The 27,933-nt window shown below is 42.0% G+C and overlaps 1 protein-coding gene across 3 annotated transcripts in view; it reads right to left on the minus strand.

Annotated features, from left to right (window-relative positions):
* The window catches only part of Dlc1 (DLC1 Rho GTPase activating protein), a 347,498-nt gene that overhangs the window by 101,576 nt on the left and 217,989 nt on the right, over nt 1-27,933 (minus strand). Inside the window, exon 1 of one of the 3 annotated variants that reach the window (XM_075986543.1) lies at nt 1,362-1,380. The exons of the other annotated variants lie outside the window; for them this stretch is intronic. The gene's annotated coding sequence lies outside the window, so the exon portion shown is untranslated. Of the gene's footprint in view, nt 1-1,361; nt 1,381-27,933 lie in introns of those variants that run through there. 3 annotated transcript variants of the gene reach the window in all.

The raw sequence follows: 27,933 nt of genomic DNA on the forward strand, positions 1-27,933 counted from the left end.
GAGGGCCGTGTGGGCTCTGGACTGAGCGATGCAGCCTGTGGTCGGAGTGACTGTTGGTGCCCCAGGCTGCTCTTATCGCTGGGGGAACTGGCATATCGTCAAGTGTTACTGAAGAGCCCTTCTTTCTGCAGTGCCTTGAGGAGACCCAGCCACAAAGGTGCTGCCAGCTCCACCCCTGTAAGGGCGACGTGGCTTTCTTCAGGAACATGGAAACATTCCTCTTGGGGAAAGGCGTAAGGAGACAAACCGATTGCCACTTCCGGGGAGTGAAAATCAATCCCCTCGTGCGCTTATCTCCATCCACTTCTAACTTTACTGATTTGCCTCTGTTGGCTTCCCGGGGAGGGAAAAGGGAGAAAAGCACTGGTCTGAGGGCCTGCGGTAACAAATGAGTGACAGCAGACGGATCTTAGCAAGATGAATTTGTGAAGAGCCTCAATTCATGACTTGGGGTCAGGTACTGTCATATCTAACACCCCAGAGTGACACAGAACTCGTCCAATCACCAACTGAGTGCGCATACAACATAGGCCTTTGTTAATTAACTAATCGACTGCTCCATCCATCCATCCACTAAGGAAACACTGAGTGTTGATTATTATTCTAAGCATAGTATTAGTTATAGCAATGAAAACCAGACCAACACCCCGCAAATCTCTTCACTTTTGAAGCTTACATGAGAAGAAATCCATATCTCATATTTTCAATGGAGTAAAATTACTGCATCATATTCCAAATGGTTTACTTTTTTTTTTAAATTAAAAAAGACTTAACTTAGGGAATTCTATTTTTTTGTGTAGAGCTGGGGGAATTTGAATTTAAACATTATCACATGTGGAGCAGATAAGCTTTAAAAAAAGAGAAAACATTTTATCATATATTCATGCTTTGTAAATAGTGGTATTTTTTACAGTACTGTCGAAGATAACACCTAATTCAAGGAAGATGCATTATCCACATCTGTTTGGAATTCTCTTGATTATCTATAAAAATATCTGATGCCCAGTCAGAAACTGTATGCATTTTTCAACTGTGTTCTCTTATTACCTAGGAATAGACTAGAAGCCCATGGGGCAACCTGCTTACTTCTCTGTCCAACTCTACAAGGGCTGCAAACTATTCCTCAGTGTGCCCAGCAGGAGTGTCATTCCAGCTGCTGGGTCCCTGCTCTCCAGTCCTTGGGGACAGCAGCTCCCTCCACCTGGGGCTCTTGCATCTCTTATATAACTCTCTAGAAAGGTTTCCTAGATGACTTCTCTCTCTGGCCCCTTTTTTCCTGCACAGTGAGTCATGCTGCTCCTCCCCTTTGTCTCTCTTTGATTACTCCAGATGATTCCGCCACACCTGGTCCCCTCTCTTACCCAAGCTTCGGAGGCTCTCACTCCTACGCGTGTACCAGCTCAATTTAGTAGCCATCAGAATGGCAAAGACCATAGCGATCTTTCACGGGTGCAGCTAGAAAGGATTTGACAAGAGTGTCTCGTGTGATAGATACTAAGTCTCCAGAGTCAAAGCCGCTCAAATAGCTCCCCTTCAGCAGAGTTTTCATTGCCTGAGAAAATGCCTCCTCTGACGAGCTCTAGACCACTCCGCCAGATTACAAGAAGGGACCCTAGAGCCTCGCTCTGAATTCTAAGGCACTCTTCTAGTTCCTGCTCCTTTTCCCAATGCATTCTTTGCTCTACTTGGCTCACGTCCTCTTTGAGTTCTCCCACTTGCCCCCTTCCCCCCTCCCACCCCAGTGCTCTTACTATCCACATTGCCCGACATTTTCTTTCAACGTAATGTGCCAGGACTCCATGGTATGCTCGAGTGCCCATTCTTTCATGTCAACCACCCCAAGAGCTCTGTTGCCCAGTTGTCTCCTCCTTGAAATATTTTTCTTAGCAAAGGGATGGATCTGGATTTCTCAACCTCATTTTGCATCAAATCATTCTCTGTGGCGAGGGAGGGGCTGTACTATGCATTATATGATATGAAACATCACAGATGCCACTAGCACCTCCAGTGGTGGAAACCAAAAACCCAGGTCCCCTGTAAAAATAGTTCTTCTTTTTCACCTCTAAGCCATCTCTCCAGATCCTGTGATGTTTGTTTTCCATCAGTCCTTGTGCCCTTGTTTTGAAAGAGACTACAAACACGGAACAATTGACTACCAATGATATTCCTTAACTATGGTAAAAAGAGAGAACACGTACAACTACCTTCATTTCAACTTAGCCTTAAAAGATACTATAAACATTGATTAGTATATATGCATTCCTTAATACTATTTTTTCCACAGAAAATGTAACAAAGGAATGAACTGGTTGCCTGAAACTATTGGAATGCCAGTGACCAATAAACAACAAACACTTCATTTTATTAGTCTGTTAGCACTACATATTGGAAAACAGAGCTTTATAACCTGAAATTTTTACTTTACCTGTAAGGTCTTTAAAACTGGCTTCAACCATTCCTACTGTTTTTAATTTTTTTTCCAGTGGCTAATATGCTTCAGTAAAAGGTAGAGAGTTTTACAAGACACATTAAAACAGAAATGAATCAAAAGATTTCCAAAAAATGCAAGGAATGTCTGAAACCAACCCTAATAAAAACAAAAATATACTTAAAGTATGTACAAAAGCTATTTTTTCTCACATGCGTTTACCTTAGACCACCAAAATCAAGCCAGGCAGATGTTGGAATTATTACACCTATTGAAGGCATACAATGAAACAAAGCATCTAAGACACAAAGAATCTTTTTGATAAAAAATTGATACCTTTTGATTACAAAAAAAAATGACGGGCACAGGTGGACAGAAAAATAACCATGCTATACCCTGGCATGGCTGGTGGGATTTCTCACAGGAAGGAACAAAAGCTAAAAGTGTTTGCAGCCTATAAGTTGAAGGTATTGGTTGCTTGAAACATGGACTACAGATAGTCTGTTTTCTAGAAGGTTCCTGTTCAGCTCTGTGTCTTAGAAGAGCACGTCAGTGAAATATAAAATTCGAATGAAATGAAATATCATTAATGTTTTGGTTCTTAGCTGGAAGAAGACAGACTCTTCAGGCAGATGAGGGAGCAAATGGTGCCATTTTGGCTGCATCTCACCTCTCCAAATGCCAAGGACAGGTTATTCAGAAAAATATTAACGTCCATAGACAAGGACAGGCTTAAGCAGGCTTGCACATGTGTCTTCCGCCCCACTGGAACTTGGACTCGAAGCAGGGAACCGTAAGGAGACGGTCAAAGGTGAACTCTATTTTGGGAAGATTCTGGTTTGTTCTTCCTGCACTATTCACTTCCTTCCTTAAGAAGTCGCTTCCGTCTCAGCCATTTTTCCTCCCCCGTCAGGGCAAGCACGCACAGCTCAGCAAGTGTTAAGGGCAGTATCAGCAGGAGTAAGGGCGCACACGTTTCTATCTCCAGTGTAGCTACTTCCCACAATGACCAAAGCCGACCCATCTTACAGTAGTCTCTGGCATCGAGCAGGCTAGCGACAGAAGACACAATGGAAAATATATAATAGAGTTGGAAGCATCCTTGGGAATTTTCTGGACACTGAAAAAGATGGGCTCTTGGAATAGGCACATAGCCGTCTTTTCTTTGTTATTTCTGGTCCACGCGTTTCCCTATCTACACCAGGAAATGAAAGACCGATGAGAATTCTTGGAGAGGTCCACTCTTCATCTTGACTGACTGAAGGCTGTTGCGTAAGGCGGAAATGCCTGCCCCTCTTCTGCATCCTCGTGCCGTTTCACACCCACAGCTGAGGTTCTGTAAAGGTGGGGCCTCTGCCTTTTTGAGTGTGACTCTTGAACAAGAGTAAGTTTTCCTTAGATTGTTGAAGTGGCTCCAGGGCACCTTCAAAAGGCTTCATTTTTCCCCCCAGGTACTTCAACCACCCGTATTATCATCACACTTGCATTTAGAGGCTTCCCAGCAAAGTCAAGAGATTTGCTGGAGTTTAGGAAGGAATGTGACTAGCAGGTTGGCACCCAATCAGCGAGGGTAAATAACTGTGTCCCTTCTCAGTACTCACGTGCTTCTGATGTCAGCCCCAGCCGAAACAGTTCCATGGACGTTTAGAACATTGGGCAGCACCGGGTAGCAATGAGCAGGCAAGAATCCATCATGGCAAACAAGTACAAATTTTCCTCTCCCCATATAGATAGATGTTGGTATTTTGTTCATTTTTGGTTTTGAATGCCAATACTTTTGTTTAAGTGTATCATTCTGACTAATAATGTGTGCAGCTTACATTTTGAATTTTCTATAGAAAACCCAAAGTACTTTCACGCATGGTTTCTGACTAAAGGAAAGTCTGTCCAGTCTCTCCAGTAATGCCATAAACTAATGCTGTACGGTGAGGAGCGATGCAAGGGGCCACAGGTGACTCCACAGCACTTCACATGGCCGTGTCCTGTTCTGCTCTTCCATTTAGCATTACTAAGAATTGCCGGTAGGTTGACTGAATATTGACTTTGAAAACACTTATGCTTTCCTATAGTTGCGTGCTGGCCGGCACGAACGACCAGATTTAGAACTAAAATGTCAAAGTGTAAAAATTTCTTTCCAGGTCTTTTGGGGGAGATGCTAATGGCAGCTTCTGATGGGTATAACAGCACAGGTCTCAGGCCCCACGTTTCCATAGTGATTTAAAGTGCATTAGTCTCCATTACCAGCAGCTGTGTTCTGAGCTTTGCTTTAGAAAACACTCCTCAAAGACAAGATCTCCTGAGTAAATTGGGAGCAGGGGGACCATGGAGAGGGTAGAAGGAAAGGGGAGCGGAGAAAAATATATAGCTCAATAAAAACAATAAAAGAAAAAAAAGAAAATGATTCTCTCCATATACAGGGATGGTTGTCTTCTCAGGTTGTCTGTCTGCTCCCCCGTCCCCATTATTAATATTGACTCTGAGGCATTGGAAGGCCTCTAGACACTAAGGCTTTGATCTGAGAAAGATTCTGGTCTACTCTGGTGTATATCGCTTTGAATCAAGATTTAACTTAATTTAATCAAGTGGTTCAATTCAAAGTGATCAGAACAACATAAACCAGAATCACAAAACCTAATATGAGGAAGCTAATCTCCATGAGCGGCCTTGACAGAGACCTTGAACGCGAATGTGAAAGGCTCGTTATTATTCTGTATGGACTATAGGGACTAGGGGTACGGCTGAGTGCGGAGCTGATTCTGAATTCTCTGCTCACATTGATCATGTTAATAAAAATGTATTATATGTCATCTTATCTTGAGATTAGCTCACAGAAAATGTAGCAGGGACTCATTATTACTTAGTTAGAGGCTAGAAGATCTCATCTATGTCTCACTGTTATTGAATCTCAATTACAGATAATCTCAGAGATCAGTCAGGTCCTACAGACCCAAGAGACCCAAACCAGGAAATTTGGTAGATCTCTAGCTGGTGGGTCTGGGCTGAGAGGGTCAGAGGTCACACAGTTATTAGCTGAAGGGAGCAGTATTGTTTTCTCAAATGCATCACTGTTAGGGTAAAAACTCCATATGTCGGTTCTAATGTGATGCTGAATTCGCCAACATCAGTGTCACTTCTTGGAGATAGACTCATGAATGTAAAGTGTGACGGAATATTAATAAAGGTTTTGGGATGCTTGGCATGGACTGATCATCATAGCTAATTTATTGGGGAATTTTACTTTTCATCATCTTTAAATTTGGCAATCACATACAAATGAACAGATTATAAAATCATTTGATATTATAAATTTAGTGACTTTTATACTTTATTTAGTCAACTTTGACTTGAATATGTTGGCATTTACATAGCTGGTGTTTAGGCCAACCAAACCTAGTGTTAAGACAACAGACTGCTATATAGAATATTTCTGTCCTTTTATTCATTTAAATATATGCGTCATATATATGCATATATACACATCTATGCAAACTAAAAATAATATTGTTGGAACAGGATTGAAGGAACCATAGCTATATTCTCTAGGCTCTTATTCTTGTATTATTAGGGTTTGTTAGAAGGTTATATATTTGGCATGGAAGAGGTTTTGAAATATGCTCTATTTTCTCTATTGTGACTCAGGGCTTCTTTTAAAAGAGTTTACTGTTCTTTAAATCAGGAAATACACAATTATCAGGGAACAGTTAAATAGAATTGAAACATGATTAATAAAAACTCAAAGGCAGAAATTCGGGTTCAACCTAAAGGTCAGAAAAGCAAAACAGCCAGTCATTGGCTCTTACATCTACCTCAGTCCTGAATAACCATCCTGCCTCCAGGAATCTCAGAATGAGACTGGACCTGAGAGCTGTCTCCTCCCATCTTATATTCCTCTCTAGTTCTGGCATTAAAAGGCGTGCACCACAGGGATTAAAAGCAGGCACTGCCCCGTTTCTATGGCAACTAGTGTGACTACTGGGATTAAAAGTGTGTGACACCACTACCTGGTCTGTTAGGCTGACCAGTGGGGTTGTTTTACTCTCTGATCTTCAGGCAAGCTCTATTTATTAAAATACAAATGAAATACAACTATATGGAATTAGAGAAAAGTTGAAAATCATATATTTGATAGAGTGCTTGTATCTTGAATATATGGAGAATTCCTAACTCAATTATAAAATGACACCCAAGTCAGTTTAAAATGGACAAAGGTTAGGGCTAGACATCTCTTCAGGGAAAAAAAATACAGATATAAATAGTCAAGACACATATAAACATACTCAACATTATCAGCCATGTCTATAGAATGGGAACTTCAAACTAAGACCACAAATAGCTGGTTTTGCAGCTATTAGGATGGCTTTTTAGCAAAAGAATAATCAGTATGAGTATTCATGAGGATGTGGGGGAATTAGAACTCTCATGTACTGCTGGCGAGAATGTAAAATTCCATTGCTGCCTTGAAATATGGTTTGACCATCGCTCAGAAGGTTAAGATCAGATAAAACACACATGACCTCAGAATCTGGCATATGTCTAGGAACAGTGAAGATGTGTTTTCACGGTTCTGCATATATGAAAACATACACGACAACATTACTCAGCATGGCACTTAATGGAAACAGCACCATGCCCCTTACGGATAGAAGGATAAACATAGTAGGTGGCACACACATATAGTGAAATATTTTGTGGCAGTATAAGCAATAAACTATTGGCACATGCTACATTATTATGAACCTTGAAAATAATATATCAATGACAGAAGCAAATCTAATGGGACTATGTAGGATATAATTCCATTTGTATGAAATGGCCATAATATTAAAACAGAGACAGCAGGTCAGTGGCTGTCTAGGACCTGGTTGGATGGGCAGTGGAGAGTGATGGTACTTGGTAAGATGCTGTCTTAGGTGATGGACTGTATTAAACAATGTGCAATTCTGTTATATTAAAGGCTACTGAACTGTATGTATTCAATAAAGTGTACAGTATATGAATGATAATTCAGTAAAGGAGAAGGGAGGAAGAGGTGGAGAAAACGAATCCTTCCTTTTCCTTGGTTATGTATTTTATATGCCGTTTCCTCGCTGACTATAAGGGACTCTGGGATAGATAAACTAAGGCGTTTCTCTATATCTCACATTGATAACAACTTGCCCCTATAAACATGCGTTGGATTCTGAGAGTCTTCATTTCACTCCAATTGGTGACCTGCAGCTATGGCAAACATTCCCACCTTAGAAAAGATGGATTAGTAAAATGAATTTGGTCCCATGTGGACCAAAGAAATAATGGCCAGAAGCTTTGATGCTGTCAAACAACTAACCAAATAACACTTTGGGTAAAAAGAAAACAGATGTCCAGACCCCACGGAGGGTGACTTTGATCTCTTCTGTGGAGGCTGCTCACTCGTAAAGAGCACCAGGAACTTTGCTGTTCTCCATAACAAACCTCCTCGCTTTATTAGGTTCACTGCACAGCAAACAGGCGGGAAACGGAACAGCTTTCTAAGAATGGCCTTTGATGTTTGAGTAACACCAGCCGGCAAAGCGTTTCTCACCATCTCAGCCAGTAAATGGTGATGATGGGATAGCTTCATAAATGTGAGGTTTGCCCTATGCTGGTGCGAACAGGGTAGAAACGGTCACAGCCAGGCATTGCAGACTCCCTGGGAGTCCTAATGAGACCAATGGGAGAGCTGCTCTTCTCGGCTGATCGCACTTCTCCTCCTCTTACGTCCTTACCTGTTAGTCTCTTGATGCTGTTCAATTAAAAGGTGAACATGGTACACTAGAGAGACAGCTCAGAGGTGGAAGCTCCTGCTGTACTTCCAGAGGACCAGAGTTTGATTCCTGGCTCCCATACTCGGCTACTTACAACAGCTTGTAACTCTAGCTCCAATGGATTCTACTCCCACTTCTGGCCTTTAGTGGGCACCTAAACACATTGACCTTCATACACTCAATACATGTACACACACACACATAACAAACACATACATACAGACACACTAATCTTAAAAATCTTTTTAAAACAGTAAATGATGAAACAAGATTAGGGTGCAGTGTATATAGAAGCAATGTCACCCTTTTAGGCTTGATACATGAGGAGTCTAGGGGACAGACACTGCCCAAAGGAGTGAGAAGTGTGGAGGCCTTCATTTAGATAGACTTTCAGTCCTGGAGAGCTTTAGCATGTTCATCTACCTACTGATGTGGTGTGAAGGGCTGGAAGGTCTCAGTGTAATAAACATATATGGCTAGCTGCTTGACCAAGACCTTGGATGCATGTCACCGTAGACTAAAATGGGGCCAACAAGCTAGCACAGGCCAGTGTGAGCCTTTGGGTACTTGGGATTCTTAATTCTACTGCCACGCTTCAATGACTTTTCACTTCCAACTGGGAGACACAGATCAACGTATGATTGTTGGAAACTTGTGTTAGCTGATAGAGATGGCTATTTTCCAGGGGTACTTTGCACATGTAATGGAAGCCCATTTGTCATGGAGTCACGTGAACTTGTTCAAGATTACAGACTTGGAACATACTTGGTCAAAATCCTTCACTTTCTTACTGTTCTGTGAGTGTCTGTGTCTCCATTCTCACTTCTGTTGGATTTTTCAAAAGATACAAAGCAGTTTTGTTTCTGAAGGAATAATATGAATCTTTGTCCTGCGTAGCAATTCTCACAGAGCAGATAAGAGAGGAACACGTCTTTCATATGCATTGGCCTGAGATTCTTCCTGAGAGTGTGTCATTCAAGTCAGAGACTGTCGGCACGGGGAGCAGCTATCTGGCCACATTTTCTGGCTTAAGAACCATGGAAGTACATGTCAGCCTGAACTGTCATTTCATGTGTGTGTGTGTGTGTGTGTGTGTGTGTGTGTGTATGTGTGTGTGTATGTATATGCTTACTTGTATTTTGAGTTTCGGTAGATATTTTATTGGCCACAATGTCCCCCTGGTGTCTTCAGAAAACACAAGCAACAGAAGAATCCCAAATACCTGATGGATTCAATTTGGCCCGCACTACTTTGTGTTCATCGAAGGGTGGCACTAATAGCCATCCATGGCGTCTTACTACTCTGGTCGATGTGGTAGCAGCTGTTCTCTGGGGGTGAAAAGATCACCCCATTCCTCTTGGCCATTGAAATCTTCATTGGATACAGTGTGGAGTCAATGACAGAACAGCTCCTTGAATGCAAAGAACAGGCTTAAAGGTGGGGGGACACAGACAGCCAGCGGTTGAGCAGGGCTCTGAAGCTTGGGTAGGGAACTTCTGGCTTATCTGTCCCCACAGTCCACACCCCATCCCTGTTGCTTGCCATTCCAGCTTCAGAATTCAGCTATCATCCCGCAGTGGGAAGAAATCCGTGGATCTCTGCTCCCCACTCCATTTAAGGGTCCTTAATGTTGCCTTGGCAGCTCCAGGAGGCTGCTATTCAGATCATAGTTTCTGGAATTGGAAAACCAAATACAAGTTTCTAGATGTATCTCATCTCATACGTCATCAGACAGAATTCTGGGAGCTAGCTATGTATGTCATGATCTTATCTATGTATGGTAGACAGAGCATTCTATAGTGAAAGCTTTATTTATTTATTTATGTATTTATTTATTTATATTTGGAGAGGGAAAGGAAACAGGGAAGGTGAGAGGAAGGGAGAGAGAGGGGGGGGTTTGCATGGCATGAATATAGAGGTTAGAGGACAGTTTGCAACTTGTGGGACTCAGCTCTTTCCTTCTACCACGTTGGTCCTGGGATACAATTCAGACTGTCAGGTTTGGTAGCATTTGCTTTTACTGCTGAGTCACCCTTTCTTCTTTCCTTCCTTCTTTCCTTCTTTCCTTCTTTCCTTCTTTCCTTCTTTCCTTCCTTCCTTCCTTCCTTCCTTCCTTCCTTCCTTCCTTCCTTCTTCTCTTCCTTTTCTTTTTTCAGAAAATAAATAAATAAGTAAAGATTGACTTGCTTGATTCTTCCAGAATAAACAATACTTTTAGAAGGAACAAGTATGTAATATACTTTTTTTTTTTTTTGGTCAGGACCACCAGCCCACAAAAAATGTCTTGGAGACTTACTATTAATTATGAAAGTGTGGTATTTAACTTAGGTTTGTCTCTTATAAGTTAAATTAACCCATATTTTAAAAATTTATGTTCTGCTACATACACATTACCTCTCTTCCATCTTGCACCTCCCGTCTCCTTTCCATATCTGGCTGGTGACTCTGCCTTTCTTCTTCCCAGAGTCCTCTCTGTCTCTGGATGGCCTGCCTATACTTCCTTCCTAGCTATTGGCCATTCACTTTTTTTTTACACCAATCACAACAATACACCTTCACACAGTGTACACATATTACACATATCCCACAACGTAAGTAGATGTTGGACAGATGGTATTAGCAAACTTTTGGTTACTGAGAACTTGATATTTTATGTCTGATTTATGTGTACTTGGAAGCCCTGGCCATTGTCAACATCAGTAACACCTTCTAGAACATTTTCTTCAACGGTTAATATTTTCTTTCTCATAAAAGATTTGAATTTGGATGTTATTTAATACTTGACTCCCATCATGGAGATATTCCAAAGAGGAAGATTAGTAGAGGTGTGGAGGCACGCCAGGCATTCCAAATGGAGGCTGTATAATCTCTCAGTTAACTTGCAACTTATCTTCTACCACACCACTTCAACTCCAATAAAACATCTAAACACGGAAAGAAAGTGGAACAATTTGGTTTGCTATCTGGGTATTTTGTCAACACAATTCTCTGATACTGGGACAGGCCCATATTATTCAGTTCTACCCAGATATATGTCTGTCTGTCTGTCTTCTATAATCTATCTGCCTATTTATCTTCTATCATCTATCTATCTATCTATCTATCTATCTATCTATCTATCTATCTATCCATCATCTATCTGTCTCTCCTTCATGTGCAAAAGAGATCTGGGGGTTTGACTGGTTGGATGGACTATCCTGATTTTCTGCAAGTCAATAAAATAACACGAAATACCTTAAAACTCTCAGCCTCGGGGAGGGGAGAGGAAAGGAGGGAAACAGAGAAAAATGTATATCTCAATAAGATCAATAAAGTCAATAAAAATGAATAAAAAAGAAAAAGAAAAATGATTATCTTTTCATATTCTTTCTAATTTCTTTCTTATTTTAAAATAATAAAGAATGTACAAGTCAGGGAGGAAACCTCAGATCATGTGGTAGTTTCTGTTCAACTTTTTTTATACTTAAAAATTTGATGACACTATGGAATTAAAACTAGTAGTGATACTTGGTTCTTAGGGAGCAGTTCAAGTCAAAGACAGGTTTCAATGACAAGTAGTTGGAAATTTAGGAAGGAGAGGTCTATTTCAAGCTCATTTCCTGCTTATATAAACACTGCAGCCCAATCTTTCTTAGCATCCTGCAATCAGCCTTAATTAAGGCTTTGATTTTGGCTGTGTAGCTACTTTAAGACAAAGTTCTCAGCCTGTGAGGAAGAGCTTGTATATGTGGAAATAGGAAGAGATATTAATAATGCAAATAACTTTTTTCCTTCACTTTACTGTCTCAGAGGGACAGAATAGGGAACACTGTCTCTGCTTTAACTCTTCTCTGTTCATCTGTCTGGACTTCTATTGATGATAAAACAAGGGTGCATATAAATTACCTTGCTATGATAAGTCCCGAGGATTTGGGCAGTTAGGTCTCAAAGCTACATCAAATCAGATTATGGTTCACATAAGTTAAAAAGCTTAATTTTGTCTTGATTTTCTTTGGGCATAGAATTTTGGGGGGAAAAAAAGAAAAGATTTGACTTTAAAACAAAACCAACAGGAACCATCCCACACTAAAAACTAATCTGCAAATAATGTTATCATAAAAGATGACCAGATACATAATATTTTGTCTTCCCTAGTAAAAATATGTCTCACTGAGACTGAAATCTTTGCTCTTCTTCCAATTTCGTATATTACCAGGCAATTTAGTTAGAGCCATGGATATCTTTGTTAAGTTGATGATGGAGTCTTATCCAGTCGTTTGATGATGATGGCAGGTTTGGATGTGCTTGCGTTTTTATACATATATCCATTTAATAATGCAAAGCTAGGAGGGAGATGATTAAAAGAACAGGTATAATTATCTCTGATTTCAATTTAGACACAAGGATGAATCACTGAGTGTCTTTTCTCTTTATTTTAACTATGGAGAATTTTCAACGGGTCAAGAACAACCCTGACCTTTATTTCCAGTTACAGGATGAAATACTAACAATGAGAATTTAATCTAATGTTAGATCTTTAAAAGCTTGGACTAGAGAGGGAAGACAGGGGAGAATGAATGTAATTCCTCTCAAAACCAAAAGGCCAAAGAGAATCTGAATATGCAGTGTTAAATCTTCTCTTTCTTCCCAGAATGATAAAATTCTTCAGTGTCTCTTGCGCTAGATCGGCTGTGAAACCGTGTGGCTCAGGACTAATTTGTATCTGTGTTCTGCTGTAGTGGAAACAGATGAGCTTTGGAAGGGAAGCTTTCATTAGGCTAAAATGCAGTAGGAATTAATCCATAAGATTGCTAGAAATGTCTTTTTTCTGTTAGACGAAGGATAATTAAACCTGGCAGAAGTTCGCTTGTAGGGCTGCTGTGAAAGAAATGGAGGCAGATGGCCCATCGGCACCCACCAGACCACAGTAGTAGGTAATTTGGACAAACTGCCATATACACGTTCAGTCATGTGACCTTTAATGTCTAACAGCTTTGAAGCATCTAAAGCAAGACGACGGGCAGAGACTACGCATGGCTAACATACACTTTGCGATGAGCCATTAGAAAAGGAACTTTGCTGCCACTTACACAAAATGGTAGGAATCACGAAGAGGCAAAGCTGGGCTTCAGATCTGCTGCTAAGGATGGCAATTAAGTTTGGAAACTCAGATGAAGCTCTTTTACAAAATTCCAAGCAATTTATTGAAGACAAACTAAAATATATTCTGTGAAAGGGAGACATTTTAAAGTATTTGTAACAGAAGAAAACGTAATCTTATTCAGTTATTGAAACAGTGCTGGAGGCAGAAAGGGTTGTGTGCGTTTACGGTACAAGGTGAAGTGCACACACCTGTGTTCAGCTGTAGTTTCTCGAAGCCTCATTCATTCTTCTTACACTTCCCATCACACATTCTCCATTCTCTGCTGATTTCAAGGACTAGATTTTAAGTGAGTCTTGTTTGTTCCTCAAGCCAGTGGGAGATGTGGCTACAAGATTTCAGTCTGCTTCGCTTCGGAAACTGATGTAGAAATTGGAGTCAAAACCTACAACCCCTGACTCACCTGCCAGCCCGATCAGAGGCGTTTTATTCTCACCTGTGTGAAATCCCCCACAACGTCAGCAGCTAACAACACAGAACAGTAACGCCGTTGAGTGTATTAAACCCCAGACCTCTGGGTCCTTTCCAACAATAACTGATAGCCAGCTGGGTGTGGTGGCGCATGCCTATAATTCTGGGAAGACCATTAAGTTCAGGACCAGCTCCAGCTATATATGAGACCCTGTCTCCAGAAAAAAAAAAAAGGCAAAAGGCAAAATAAAACCTAAAACAACAATGATCAATTAAAAGCAAAACAAACCTTCCTTGTGTCTCAAAACACTTTTGGAGACATTCAGAACTCCAAGGCAGGGAATTTTACTGTATCTTCTGCATTCCAGCATGATCCAACCATATAAATTAGTACTCCGTGAGAGAAATGGTCGAATCAGTAATGACTCTAACTCTGCATCATAAATTTAGTGACACAGTACAGCTTCAGGTCAATACTTTGAGATCATATTTATCTAAGAGGGAGAGCTACCACATGCTCAGTGATCCACGGGTTGCCATGTGGACAAAGCCAGAACTGGTTGTTCCTGGCTGTAGGAATCTAAGACTAAAAAAGACAGAACTGGTCTTACACCTAATTTGGCCTCTCTAAACCAAGAAAAGAACAGGAAATCACTGAAAATTTCCAGATTTAAATATTCTCCATGAAAGAGAAAAGGCTGATGGCGTAGGGAGCTTCAGGTTCCTTCCCAGATCCAAACATTAATGATTATAGAAATCTATTTTGTATAGAAATCCTCATATCATTTCGGTTCTTTTTCTTTCTGAGGGCCAGCAGTACATGGGAAAGCCTGCTTGATGCTGAAGGGGAGGAGGCAGGACACCCAAGGCTTTCTCACTGCCCGGCTTCCGACTGCCTTGTGGAGAAATAATCACAGTGTCTCCAGAGTAGAGCACAAGTCTTACTCTTTCTCTTTCTGAGCGGTACCCACGTATTTTAAAATAGCAGTAAAGTACTACACATGTAGGAAGAAACAAAGAAGATATGGGGGGAAAAGAGGAAGGGGCAGCAAGAAAAGGATGGAGGGAAGAAAAAAAGGGAAGAAGAGAAAAAGGTAGGGAGGAACAGAAACACCATTGTGATATCTTCTAAGTAAATAAATATAACTATTAGTGGGTGTATACTTCAAATATCTTTGTCCTGACATATGTACCCGAACTAAAATTCCTTGTATGTGTGTGTCCCTTCACGTGTCAGCACATGCACGTATGCTGAGAGACTAGAATTTTAGCATCTTAAGGTAAACCTTAAATTATCTTTATAGTATCAGTGAATATAAAATCTGCTATGTATCAGTTTAATTAATTAGTTCTGGTCAGGGCTGCTAACCAGACCCTTATTCCTAGATTCTTGCTAAGTCATGTGGAATCTTCCTGCTAATCAGAAAAGCATCCTCTCTTCTAGAAGCATCCATCCTACAAGACAGCAGTACATTTAACCAGCTAACCAAAGCTGCCTCTTCCACACGTAGTAGCTTCCCATATGGGAACTGAAGGCCCGAGGACAGTTCCCTACTCTCTTATGGCTGAGAGCCCATAGGCAGGGCAGATCCTGTCCAGTGTGCCCTAGGTCACATGGTGAGTAGAGGAGATAAGTTTAATTTCCTGGAAGCTCATATAAAAATCATTCCTCTTAAATGATGCACATTTGCATTGAAGTAGGCTTCCAGGAGGGTGTGGATTTACTTTGGAATAGTTGGAAGCTGAGCCAGCCTTGGCTGAGCCTACTCTGTGCACTGCGTTCTGCCAGGTTCTCTGGGGGTATAGGTAGAGCAAAAGCCCTCCTTTAGGCAGTGGAGCTGGATTTGGAAGCCAGGTTTTGAACACAAAATTGCATGGTTTTCTTCTTTTTCACTTCCTATAAAAAGAGATTGGGTAAGACAATTCTTTCCAGTCCATAAGGAAGAGCAAAGAAGACTGTTTATTCTGAAGAAATGCGGAAGTAGTTGTTGAGTGCATAGAGAAGGAAAACCTTTCGAAAATGAAGACTTAATTGCATAACACACTTGCCAGAGAAGAAAGACTATATTAGAATCTGGGTGCTTTATTAGTGAAGGCACGAAGATAGGACTTGCCCTATGATGTGTGGGGATTCGGGAAAATCCCAGCGTCCCTAAAGGCGTGGGAGGGTCTTGAGCTGTATTAGATATGAGACACAGGTGTGGGAAGAGGATACTCGGGTCTGCCACTCCACCTCCTCCATCAGATCACAGACACGTCATTGCCGAACAAGGGCACAGGGATAGGCATTCGTACTATAGCTGGGGAGCAGCCTGCTTCAGTACAGAATTATATCCATGGGATGAATCCAGGATCCAAGCGAGCAGTATCCCATGCTCTAGGCAACCACCAAGAACACTTCATCAGCCCAGACAAACACCCACACACATTCACAGATGGGCAGAACCCTTAAGAGGGGAACAATAACCATATGTAGTCTCAGGCTGTGCCACATTCTCTAGCTTCAGAGGATTCAAGGAGTGGGAATATTAGACATGTAGAATTTTTTAGCAAAAAAAAAAACACAAACAAACAAAATATCAACCCTTGGCAGAACTGTAACCTGGAGAGAGACGCATTCCTCCAAGAGCCGAATAACAGACACGAGTTGTCAATCAAGAGAGAAAGCAGAGTTCAGGAGGTAAGCCAAGGACTTTACATTTCTGTCATGCTTGTCCTGCTGCCAGAGATAAACAGTAGCAACCCCCCCCATCCCCCCCGTCCGCCTCAGCTGGCTCGAGAGGCATCTAAGTGGCTGTGGTGCTCTCCAAACACAAATAATCTTAATCTTCAAATGCGCAACGGACACCTGGGAGCACCGGCAGTTAGACTCTGTGAATCATAGCCCTGTATGGAAATGCCCAAAGAGCAAACGATGGCCCAAGGAAGTGTCACCTCCAGGAGACGTGCTGGTGGTCTGGATGCATCTCAGCCGTTGGCTCGAAGGGACACTTGCTTTCCTCTCAGTAAAGCTCCCTCTAAAACCACAGAACATTTAGACGAGAGAAGGGGCTTAAGCTAGGCTCGAAGGTGAAGAAAGACTGAATAATTGAAAGAATGAACATAAAAAAAACGACCTTTCACTTTTCATTCCTCGGCGTGTGGGTGTGGACCTGGGCACACCATGTGCTGCGAGTTGTAACCAGCAGTTAATGTCAGGTGTCTTCTGCAGCCGCTCTCTACCTTGCTTTAACTTTCCCTCCTTAATTTTGACAATTTTACACACATGGACTATGTCTATATCTACCCCCTGTAGTAGTCCAAATAGGCATAAGCATTTGAATAATTGGTTCCCAGTGGGTGGTGTTGTTTGGGCAGGTTATGGATTCTTTAGAAGGTGTGGCGTTGCTGGAGGAAGCACATCACTGGGGGTGGGCTCTGAGAGCTGCAGGCTTGTCCCCTTTCCAGTTCAGCCTCGCTGTCTCTTGTGTATAGATGAAGATGGAGCCTTCAGCTACCTAAGCTGGCTACCTGTTGTCATGTTTCCCTCACTGCCATGGACTTTCCCTGCTGGAACCGTGAGCCAAATAAACTGTTCTATAAGTTGCCACAGTCATGGTATTTTATCATAGTGACAGAAACTAATTAGTGTACCTCCTATTTCCCTCCAACTCTCTCCATTTACCCCAACATATCCCCCCAAGATGCAGATCCCTCCCTTCCATCTTCATGTTTTTGTTTTCCTGGGTGGGGGTGTATCCATTAAGTCCAGTTAGTGCTATTCATATATGCATGGGTGTGAGGTCATTCACTGGACCAAAGGAAACTTACCAGTGCCTACATCCTCAAAGGGAATCATCCTCCTTCTTCTAGCCATTATTCATTGCCAATTGTTTCTCAGTAAGGGGCGGGGCCTAGAGACCATCTACCCCATCTGTGCTAGAATTTTGGCTGGCTTCATCTTATGTAGGTCTTACGCGAGTGATCACAGCTGCTGTGATAACCAAGTCATGTCCAGAAGATGCCATTCCACAGCATTCCTCTCCATCCTTTGGCTCTTACACTCTCGGCTTCCTCTTCTACAGTGTTCTCTGAGCATTAGTAGCTGTGAGATTAATATAAGTGTCCCATAGGGCTGAACACTCAACCCTTTATTCTCAGTACTCTGAATAGTTAGGGGCTTATCCATTGCAAAAGAGAAGCTTCAATTATCAACTTTGAGAGACTAACATATTTGTTGGTTGTTGATGTCTGTCTTACTTTTTGAGACAGGCTCTTAAACCTGGAGTTCTGATTTTGCCAAACTAACCAAGGAGCAAGCTTCAGGGATCTTCCTGTCTCCACATTCCAGGAATTAGAATTATAGCCGTGTGCCACAAAGACTAGCTGTTCGATGACGTCTGGGGGCTGAACTTAATTTTTCATGCTCATACAGCAAGCACTTTATTAACCAAGCCACACCTCCAGCCCTAAATGCCCCTTTTATAAGCAATGTAATTAACAGTCACATGGTTAATTTAATCTTCCAGAAGGTCTTTTATAACTTAGGTAGAGAAAAACTACACATGCGTGTGCATGTGTGTGTGCGTGCACACACTCACAAAGAATTTTAGCAACTTTAGATGGCCAGGTTGCGAACAATCAATTCTATTTAAATGCAAATGATGATATACTATTTGATCTATAAATATCTTTTTCTGAGTGCGAAAAAATATTGCACAGTATAAGATCTGGACCTTTCCTGGGGGATGGATGTTACTGATGGAGAGAGTTTGCCATAGCTCAGTGTGTCAAACAGTAAATTATGAAAAGTGTTTGTATAGTAGCAGGGTGTTTCCTCTAACCAGATTCAGGAGGTGGGGAAAGAGAATCTATGGAAGGCTACAGGGAAGGTTAAAAGAGGCATAGGTACAGAGGAGAAAGAAAAAGACAGCTGGGAAGAAAGGGGACCATCAGCCCAAATTATCTACCAAAATCATCTTACACCCAAGTTACATTCTCACGCAAACTCAAATCCTACTTGAGAAATGCCGCACCTCAGTAGAAGGCTTCAGGAGGTCGAATGGTAGGTTCCAATGATCCCTGTAGTCAGACTTTGAACTTGGCTTATCCAAAATAAAAGCAGATGCTTAGAAATCATCCCAGGTGAGAAATGTTTGCAATGAAGAAATGAAAAGAAAAACAAAACAAAACCAAGAACCAAAAACCAAAACCAAACAACAACAACAAACCCAAAATACAAAACCCTTGCTTTCACTTCACTGTATGTATTCTTCAAATAACTGTAGCATGAAGAAGGGGGAAATTATCTCACGCAAGCATATACATTTTTCTATGCTAAACTTTTTAATGTAATTTGGGGTGCATCTCTTTGCTTCATCTTTTCTTTTTAGTATCTCTGTATTTAAGGTGTTTGATATTCTAGATCAGACTGAATTGTAGAGGACAGGAAGAATATACCTTTGAAATTAATACTTCGGGAAAAGTCTATTCATGTAGCAAAGAAAAATATAAAAAAAGCTTTCTCCCAGTCCCCAGGTTCTCTAGCTGGCCACGCAACAGACGAAAAACAGAGACTGCTTTCAAGGCAGACAAAGGCTGAGGACTGAACCTCTCACTCTCTTGTGTGGGGACCTCCCCTGGCTGCTGAGGCCTCTTCCATGGGGACCCCACTGTGTTGTTAGGAAGTAAGAGGCATTAACACAACCCTCACTATCTTTCAAGGGCTAATTGGTCCTTTTGGGATATCCAGATGCTTGGTGCCTTTCTTTTCCTAGTTCAGCTGTTTGCCTTTTGGTAATTTTTCCATGTTTCATTAAAAGACATAGAGTGCACTCCTGTCCATTTGGCTCACTGCTCTGAGTGAAGCCATCGAAGGGAGCTGGGATGGTCCACGGCCTCGGATTGTAACGGGAGTTTTCAACTCTTTTAACAGGTTTACAAGTTACAAAGAATGTGCGCACTCTAACATAATAGCAAGTCTACTGTTAACAGCTGCCGAGAAAGACAAACACGTCACAGGACAGGGCTGCTCATCTTGCCCACTTAGCTCCCAAACACACTCAGTTCTTGTCAGCCCCTCTAGGAAGGACATATTTCCCACAGTGTGCTACACTGAAGCCCTGGTGACTCATATCTAAGTAGAGTCAGCCTGGCTCTCTAGAAGACTGTCTATACGTCAGCTGAGCCATTCTTCAACATTTGGAGCTGCCTGCATATTGTAGGATGAGCATCAGTTTTCTAGTTTCGCGAGCTGTAGATCATGCTGGCGATTTTTTTTTTATTATACAGCATCCTTAAATCTTTTCTGCTCCTATAAGCAACCCCTCACCCACATCTGTGAAGTAACCCTGATATAACTCATTAGTTTACTCAGTTGGAATTCTGTGGTATCCAGATCTTGGTCTGTAGTCAGCTCCATATCGGGAGGAGTAGACGTGCCTTCACGTCTCCCCAGGAATATAGTCACATAATATTATCCAGTGTAACAGCTTGGTAACTAGGCTTCTCCTTTACTTACAGGACACATTTGGTAACACGTGTCTCCACTGCCTGTTAGCTTGACACTCAAGACTTCTCCCGTTCCCTCTCCACCGTTCATAAGCCCTTTTCCACCTTCCACCATTCCAGATATCAGGTACCAGCCAGTGCTTTTTCCCCTGCTACTTGAAACCTCCTTTGCTTTTATGTATCTGATTGACTCTAAGCCAGTGGTTTGTAGCCCATGGACCACACCCCTTTGGGGGCGCATATCAGATATCCTGTATATCAGATGTTTACATTAGGGTACATAACAGTATCAAAGTTATAGTTATCCAGTAGCAACAAAAACATTTTTATGGTTGGGGGTCATCACAACATGAGGAGCTGTATTAAAGGGTTGCAGTATTAGGAGGTTGAAAATCACTGTGTTCCCTATACATTTTAATTGAGAACAGCACCTTTCCACAGTAGTCTTGTGTCTTGGTTATACCTGTTTCTTAGTGCCTCTGTGAAGGTAGCCATTCCCTGGGTCATCTTCCTCCCAATACTTCTACCCTCTGCTGGGTTTCAAATCCAGAAATCCCGTTGAACAAAGAGCTCCCAAACAGCAGGCCCAGTCTCGTTTCCAACCGCGTACAAAATAAAGATTCCCGCAAAGCACTGTTATAGTTAGTCAGATGCCCCCCTTTTCCATTTCTTTTTTCATTCTGCATGGCTACATTCCGCCACCCAACACCCACTTACATACCAGTGCCTCACTCATGTCTTTATCACCTTTATCTGAGTCCCTGTTTAAATATTGAGAGATCGTCTAGAGAGTAGGGCTGCCCCCCCCCCCACCTCAGAATGGACCATGGTGCTTGGACATATTTATAATATTTGTGGCATGAATAAGATATTGTTCTAAGGCCAACACATCTCATCATGTAGATCATAAATCCTATTCATTCCTGTTTTGTTGTCAGTACACAGCCCCACCTAGAAGTGGCCCTGGTCTGCAAGGCTGTGATGAATGAAATTCAGACTGAGCGTCTTGCTTTAATACGGGCTGAAACAGCCTCTTTCCTCCGTTAACAGCATACTGAAAGATAGGCTGGGCCCTCATCCACCTTGTAGAGTCTCCCTTGCTGCTCCCCAAGAGCTGTTGCTGGTGGACCTTCCTAAGGTAGGACCACTGAAAACATGAGCAATAGGAGGCAAGTATGCTGCTGAAATCATGGCAAGAATTCGTGATTTGGTGCGATGCCAAATGGAAGCCAGTTCCAGTGTTTCCATTAGCAGCGAAAGATTCAGATACTGCCAAACATTGCTATCTGCATGTGCAGTTTGGCGCTGTTGGTACCAGGAAAGAATTGCAATTTGCAAAGCTAGTCAAGCCAACAGTTTGTCATGCCATTCTGACTGCAGATACAATACCTTTCAAAGAGAGACATACTGTCTGCGATTAGAGCCACTCACATACATGTCTTTAGAACTTCCATCATGTTAGCGCTTCAATTTTAGTGTCCCATTTAATCCTCTCAACAAAGTAAGGAGGTAGATTATTCACATCCTCTCCATCTCACAGATGAAGACGGCATGTCCCACGACATTGATTACAGCACAGTTAATGCTCTACTGTTTCTGAAAGACGTTTTGCCTTTGTTTTGAATACACGTATAGATATATGTCTCTATCTGTGTTTGTGCCCATGAGTACAGGGCTGTGAAAGCCAAGAGAGGGTGTTGAATTCCCTGGAGCCAGAGTTATCGATAGTTGTGAGCTGTCCCACATTGATGCTAGGGATCCAAGAGTAGTGTGTTCTCTTAACCACTGAGCCATTTTGCCATCTCCCAGAGCAACTGTTTCTTAATTATGGCTTTGAAAATGCAGGCCAGCAATGCTCCATTATGCTAATCTCCAGCTTATTATTATTAACTAAGGACTCTAACGTTGGGTCCATGCACTTCCCTTTCCTACAATTCTGGCAGAACCACCAGAGGAGGCCACCCTGTAGACATCTTCCACGGTCTGTAATCCAGGACAATCACTAGATTATAGTTTGGAATTCCTGGCCTCTAGGGGCTTCACTCAGAAGTCTTCACCTCCAATGATGCCTTCTCATCCTACATCTCCAGCTCTCCCCTCTTCAGCTGAGCTCTGGCTGAGATGCTCTTTACATCTGATATGCATTCTCAAGTCCATTGCATCCTAGACTTTCCTTACCTTCCACCAGGAAACTGCCTATACTAAATTGAATCTGTTTCACCTTTTTATTTGGTTCCCGTACTGGCCCGTTCTTCCACGGTAAAAATTCCACAGCTCTTCCCACAGGAAGCTTCCAGACTCAAGCTCCTTGTCTTTGGTGGGGCTCTTTCCTCATTCTACAACTTTTCTGTGCTTTGACGATTTCTCTGAGCTTCCCCATGTGTAACAAATTCGGTATCATTTTTAGCAAACTCTAAACTCTTGTCTTCACCGTACTGAGGGTGCCCAGGCTAGCAGATGTGCTTGCTATAGCTTAGGCTGTGGTTTGACTAAGTGCCCCTCAGAGGCCTGTGTGTAAAAGGACTCATGCCCAGCCTATGGTAGCACTGAGAGGTGGTAGAACCCTATGGGAGGAGGGGCTTGGTGGGAGGAAGTTAGGTCATTGGGCGTGTAAGGCTATCGAGACCACACTTCTCTCTTTGCTTACTAGCTGTCATCACGTGACTATATGCTATTATTTGTTCCTGTCCCGATCTGCAGCCCCATCACAGGCCCAAAGCAGTAAGCCAACAAAACACGGACTGAAACCTCCCAAACCATAAACCAAAACAACTTTTAATGTTCCTGAGTTGGTTGTTTCAAGTTTTTGTTACAGTGATGCAGAGATTACTAACCCGCCTGGCTGCACAGCTACCGCATCGTATTATCCGTCTTGTCGCACCAGTCCCTGCAGGATTCTGCAAGTCTCCGGGGGAGGGGATGCACTGCTAGACAAGAGCCCCCTTCTTCTATGCTTTTCACCCATCTGCCCATTAGTCCTTAGGCATTGGCTTATCTCTTTTCCTGAGAACCAACCTCATTCTTTTGACTTTCTCTTCCTCCTTTGCCCTTTTACTTTAACGTCTCAGTTTACAGATGTGTCTGCCCCATGCTGATTAGATACAAGCCAAATAACAATAACAATAACAACAATAAACAGAAAGCCTAAACACGCTCTGGAACAGTTATCTGCCACCCCAGACCACCTTCCTCTCATGATCCTTTCAAGTACAAATCTTCAAATGACAGGAATCCACCGAGGCTACATCTTCCTTCAGAGATTTAGCCATTTCTTGTCTCTTCCTTCTCTTTAAGTAGTATATTTATTTTTATTTCATGTACATCAGTATTTTGACTGTATGTTTGTCTGTGTAAGAGGGTCAGCTCTTGGAGTTACAAACAGGTACGATTTCCTGTGGGTGCTGGGGATTGAACCTGGGTCCTCTAGAAGAGCAGTCCGTGCTTTTAACCACTGAGCCATCTTTCCAGCCCCCCGTTTCTTGTCTTTCTAATCTTCCTGAAATACCTTTGCTACCATGCCCCTCCAGGTTGAGGTAGGGGTTTGTGCTTTGCTTTGGGACACTGCACCCACACCCCATTTCAGTCTCCTCAATCTGAGTGGTAGATGATGTGACCCTTCAGAATATGGAATGTGTAATTTTCATCATTGTGCTCTCACTACCTTGAATTGCAGGAGAAGTGTTTCCTTTAAAAAAAAAGAAAGGTTTCCCTGTGAAGTCCAGTCCAATCAAATGCCTCCTCTCCATTCACATCACTGCTTTATTGCTTTAGTATAATTTGATCATCTTGGTCTCAACATATCGCTGCTCCCTTCCAGAACAGAATTGTTACTGCTTGCTTCCATTGCTTCTTCAAGGATCTCAGTTTGTTGTAGTTCACAGATTGCTCCTGGGTAGAGCCAGCTGCTCAATACAACACTCCTTCAACTCATATGGTCGTCTTTAATAACTAGACTGTTGGACCAGTTCAATGGAAGAACTCCTATTGATACAAGATTGGATGGCTACTTTTTCCTATCTAAAGTAAGCTTACAGTTCTGCATCATCCACAAAACCTTCTATTGTCACCATAATGCCATACAAGCAGAGTTATATTAGTAATAAGAAAGTAAGAAGAAATGAATAGGTAGGACTTTATATTGAATATATAGGCTTCTACAAAAGTTCATCGCTGCATGAGACTTCTCAGGCTGAGAAGAACAAACAGCATTTTCTCATAGTTCTGGTGCTACAAGTCCACGTTCGGGTTGGTTTCTGGTGAGGCTTCATGGTTGTCGCCTTTTGCTGTCTTCTCGCATAGCATTTCCTGTGTGTGCTCTTCAGTGTGCTCCCTCTCCCTCCTTTCCTCCCTCTCTGCCTTTTGAGACAGCATCTCACTTGAACCCTGGTCTCAAACAGGAGGAAATCCTCTTCCCTCAGCTCCTGGAGTACTGGAATTGAAGTCGTGAGCCACCAAGCCCAGCTTTCCCACTTGCTATAAGGACACCAATCCCATTAGACAAGGAGAACACCTTTATGGTCCCATTTGCCATCAGCTACTTCCTCATCAGTCCCCCGTCCTCAGTCACATCAAAGGTTATGGCCTTCACATACCAATTTCTTGAGAGACATAGTTCTGTCTATAACAATTGTCTTTATTTTTTTTTCTCATTTTGATGCTGATCACTGTCTATAGCTCCTGTTCCAGGGGAGTCTGACGCCCTCTTCTGGCCTATCCAGGCACTGCACTCATGTGGTTTATAGTCAAGCAGACAGGCACCACATTCATACACATAAAATAAAACAAAAAAAACTAAAAAAAGTAACCAGTGGCATGCCTACAAAGTCTGTGGGCATAAAAAATTGAAATAAAGAGAGAATATATGAAAAAATAAAGATGTAGAATTACCATGGTAGGCTTAATAGATAGCTAAGGAAAGATAAATGAGAAATGTATATGATTAGATTAAACTGAGACAAAGGCCAATCTTATAGCTAGGCAAACCACAAGACTGATTTTCACTGTATAAAAAGGAAGGCTTTGAGATTCTTGTCCATATTAAAAAAAAAGATATCCTATGTGCACTGAAGTGTCAACTATAGAAACACCAAACATATGTACTGCAACATTAGACTGTGGGAACGCAGTCATGTGGCTTGGACGAGGGAGGAATGCTACATTGTCCTGGCATGTTCAGAGCAGGTGTCCTTTGTTTACTAAAGAGGAGAGCTAATACTCAAGACAGCTTGTACAAGAGCCTGGTTAGAGGTCATGAAACCTTTCCCAGTAGGAAAATGTTGAAATAATTATTGCTTTGTGATGGGTAGGAAAGGGGATGCTGGAGCCCGGGAGATGGCTTAGCAGATGAAGGTGTTTACCACAAGCTTGACAGCTGACTTTGATCCCTGCAATCTGCATGGTAGAAGGGGAAAATCAACTTCTCTAAATTGTCTTCTGACTTCCACATGCTCGCATGCTCACAAAACACACACACACACACACACACACACACACAAAGTATCTAAAATGAAAAGCTATCGTTCTTATGTAACCCCTTGATGGCTCGCCAAGTATGGAAGTGAGCAGTTTATGTGAGGCTATGTGGACCTGTCATATGACATCTGTCAATTTTTTTTTAAAGATGTGGTTTTTGCCTTGTTTATTTCTTTCTCTGTATACACCATGTATGTTGGATGCCCATGGAAGTCAGAGGAAGGCATTGATTCTCTGGTGCTTGAGTCAGCAAGTGATGTGGATGCTAGGAACTGAACTCACGTCCTCAGGAAGGTGATCTGAATGGCTCGGTCTCTCTGCTCTTTTCTAATGGCTAAGCCATCTCTCTATTCCTTCCTCATGCCCTCTCAGTGTCTTGGAGCAATTGTGGTGGTAGTGGGGTGGGACAAGAAGAATGTCCTCATCTGTATCCACATTTCTACAAAGTTGTTCCAAGGCTTCTTTTAAAAAATATATAACTTTGAACCAAGAACCTAAACCAGGAAGTTGAGTCTACCCATGCAAAAGTCATATGTGTTCATTTTCAAAGCCATATATAAATCTTAAAATACATTATAGCGAATCTAGACAAGGTTCACGAAGAGTTCATCTAATGGAAATTGAAGCCATTCTATACAGTCTAGTCCCCCACAAGAACAGAAGAATGGAACACGAGTCAGACCCTGAGACACAGTCAGAATAATTCAGATTGAAATAGAAGTGAGCAATAAAACGTTTGGGACTTATACGGAATGTATCAGCACAGAAGATGGACTCAGTTAAAACTCTTCAGAAAAAAAAATCCATGAACCTAGATCCAAAATGGGTTTTGAAGGGGAAAAAATGTTCTTGGGAGTTTGCTTCAGTTCCTGCGCTGATGTCATGGATCGACAATGGACTTTCCAGGCTCTGTGAAGGTTTGTTGTGGCAGGATCCACTCCAGAATAACTGCTCTTGTGTGAGTGGAGGATTTCCTCCTTCTCCTTCTCTTCCTCCTCCTTTGTCTTTATTCATCCTCTCCTTCCTCCTCCCTTCCCTCTCTCCCTCTTTTTGTGTGTACAGAAAATATGTATGCATCAAACAGGATTCAGATTGAAAAGGAGAACAAACATACTCATTAAACCCAAAAAGACTCAGACAATCTTATCCCCTGTCTTAAGCCTGAATAGCAACTGGAAGGAGGTGTCCTCCTGTGAGTCTCCCTGGAGCCTGGCTTCTCACACACCGCACCCTCTGCTCTGGCTTGCATGCCGGTAGGAAGAAGAGAAGGCAGTTACTCGGGTCAGTGTTGTAGGCTAATTTCAGTTCTCCGTCTCTTCCCTAATAGCCTTCACATATTAGGAACTTAGACTATAAGAACAATAAAGGCAGTAAATGCTTAGGAGGAACAAAAACACTGCTAAGTTATAACATCTGGAATTCATCACAGCAGCTCTGACGTCAGGATGCGGCCCAGATGTTAACTGTAGAAACCAGCTAAGGGTTGGGTGAATGCTGTCTTGCCTTTAATTTGCAGAAGCCTCTGCAAAAAAAAAAAAAAAAATCTTGAAAACAAAGCAGTTCGAAGATTTGAGTAATCTCCCAGATATCCACATCAGTTTGAAGGTTCCAGGTGGATTCATTTTCCCTAAGTGATAAGGAAACCCTCCTCCTTTCTCGCCCTCAGACACATAAGGAACAGAAAGCATTGGGAAAGAAAACTGAGCATGTGGCTACAAGAAATAAGTAAATATCCATTCATGGTTTGTTTATTTGTTTGTTTGTTTTGACAGTTTAAGAACAAGAAGAGATTTGGTAGAATGAGGATGGGGAAAAGCCCATAAAATGCTGTTGTCTCTTTATTTACTGTTTTACTTTTGTGATTTCAGTTACCTGTATCAGCTGTGGTCCAAAAATATCATAGGGAAGAAGCCATGCAATGACCGTTTTAAAAAAGTAACTCAAAAAATTTACTTATTTTTTATTTTGTGTGCATGGAAGTTTTGCCATGGGTGTCAGGTCCCCTGGAACTGGAGTTACGGATAGTTGTGAATTGCCACGTGGGTGCCGGAAATTGAACCTGGATCCTCTGGAAGAGTAGTCAGTGCTCTTAACAGCCGAGTCATCTCTCTGGTCCTATAATGAGCGATTCCTATGGTTTTATTGTGTGCCATGGTTTGAAGTGTGGTAAACCCTTACGCTGTGTTGTTCTCTCCTTCCTAGGATGAGCC

This window comes from Microtus pennsylvanicus, chromosome 9 (genome assembly GCF_037038515.1).
Source record: "Microtus pennsylvanicus isolate mMicPen1 chromosome 9, mMicPen1.hap1, whole genome shotgun sequence".
Taxonomy (NCBI): Eukaryota; Metazoa; Chordata; class Mammalia; order Rodentia; family Cricetidae; genus Microtus; species Microtus pennsylvanicus.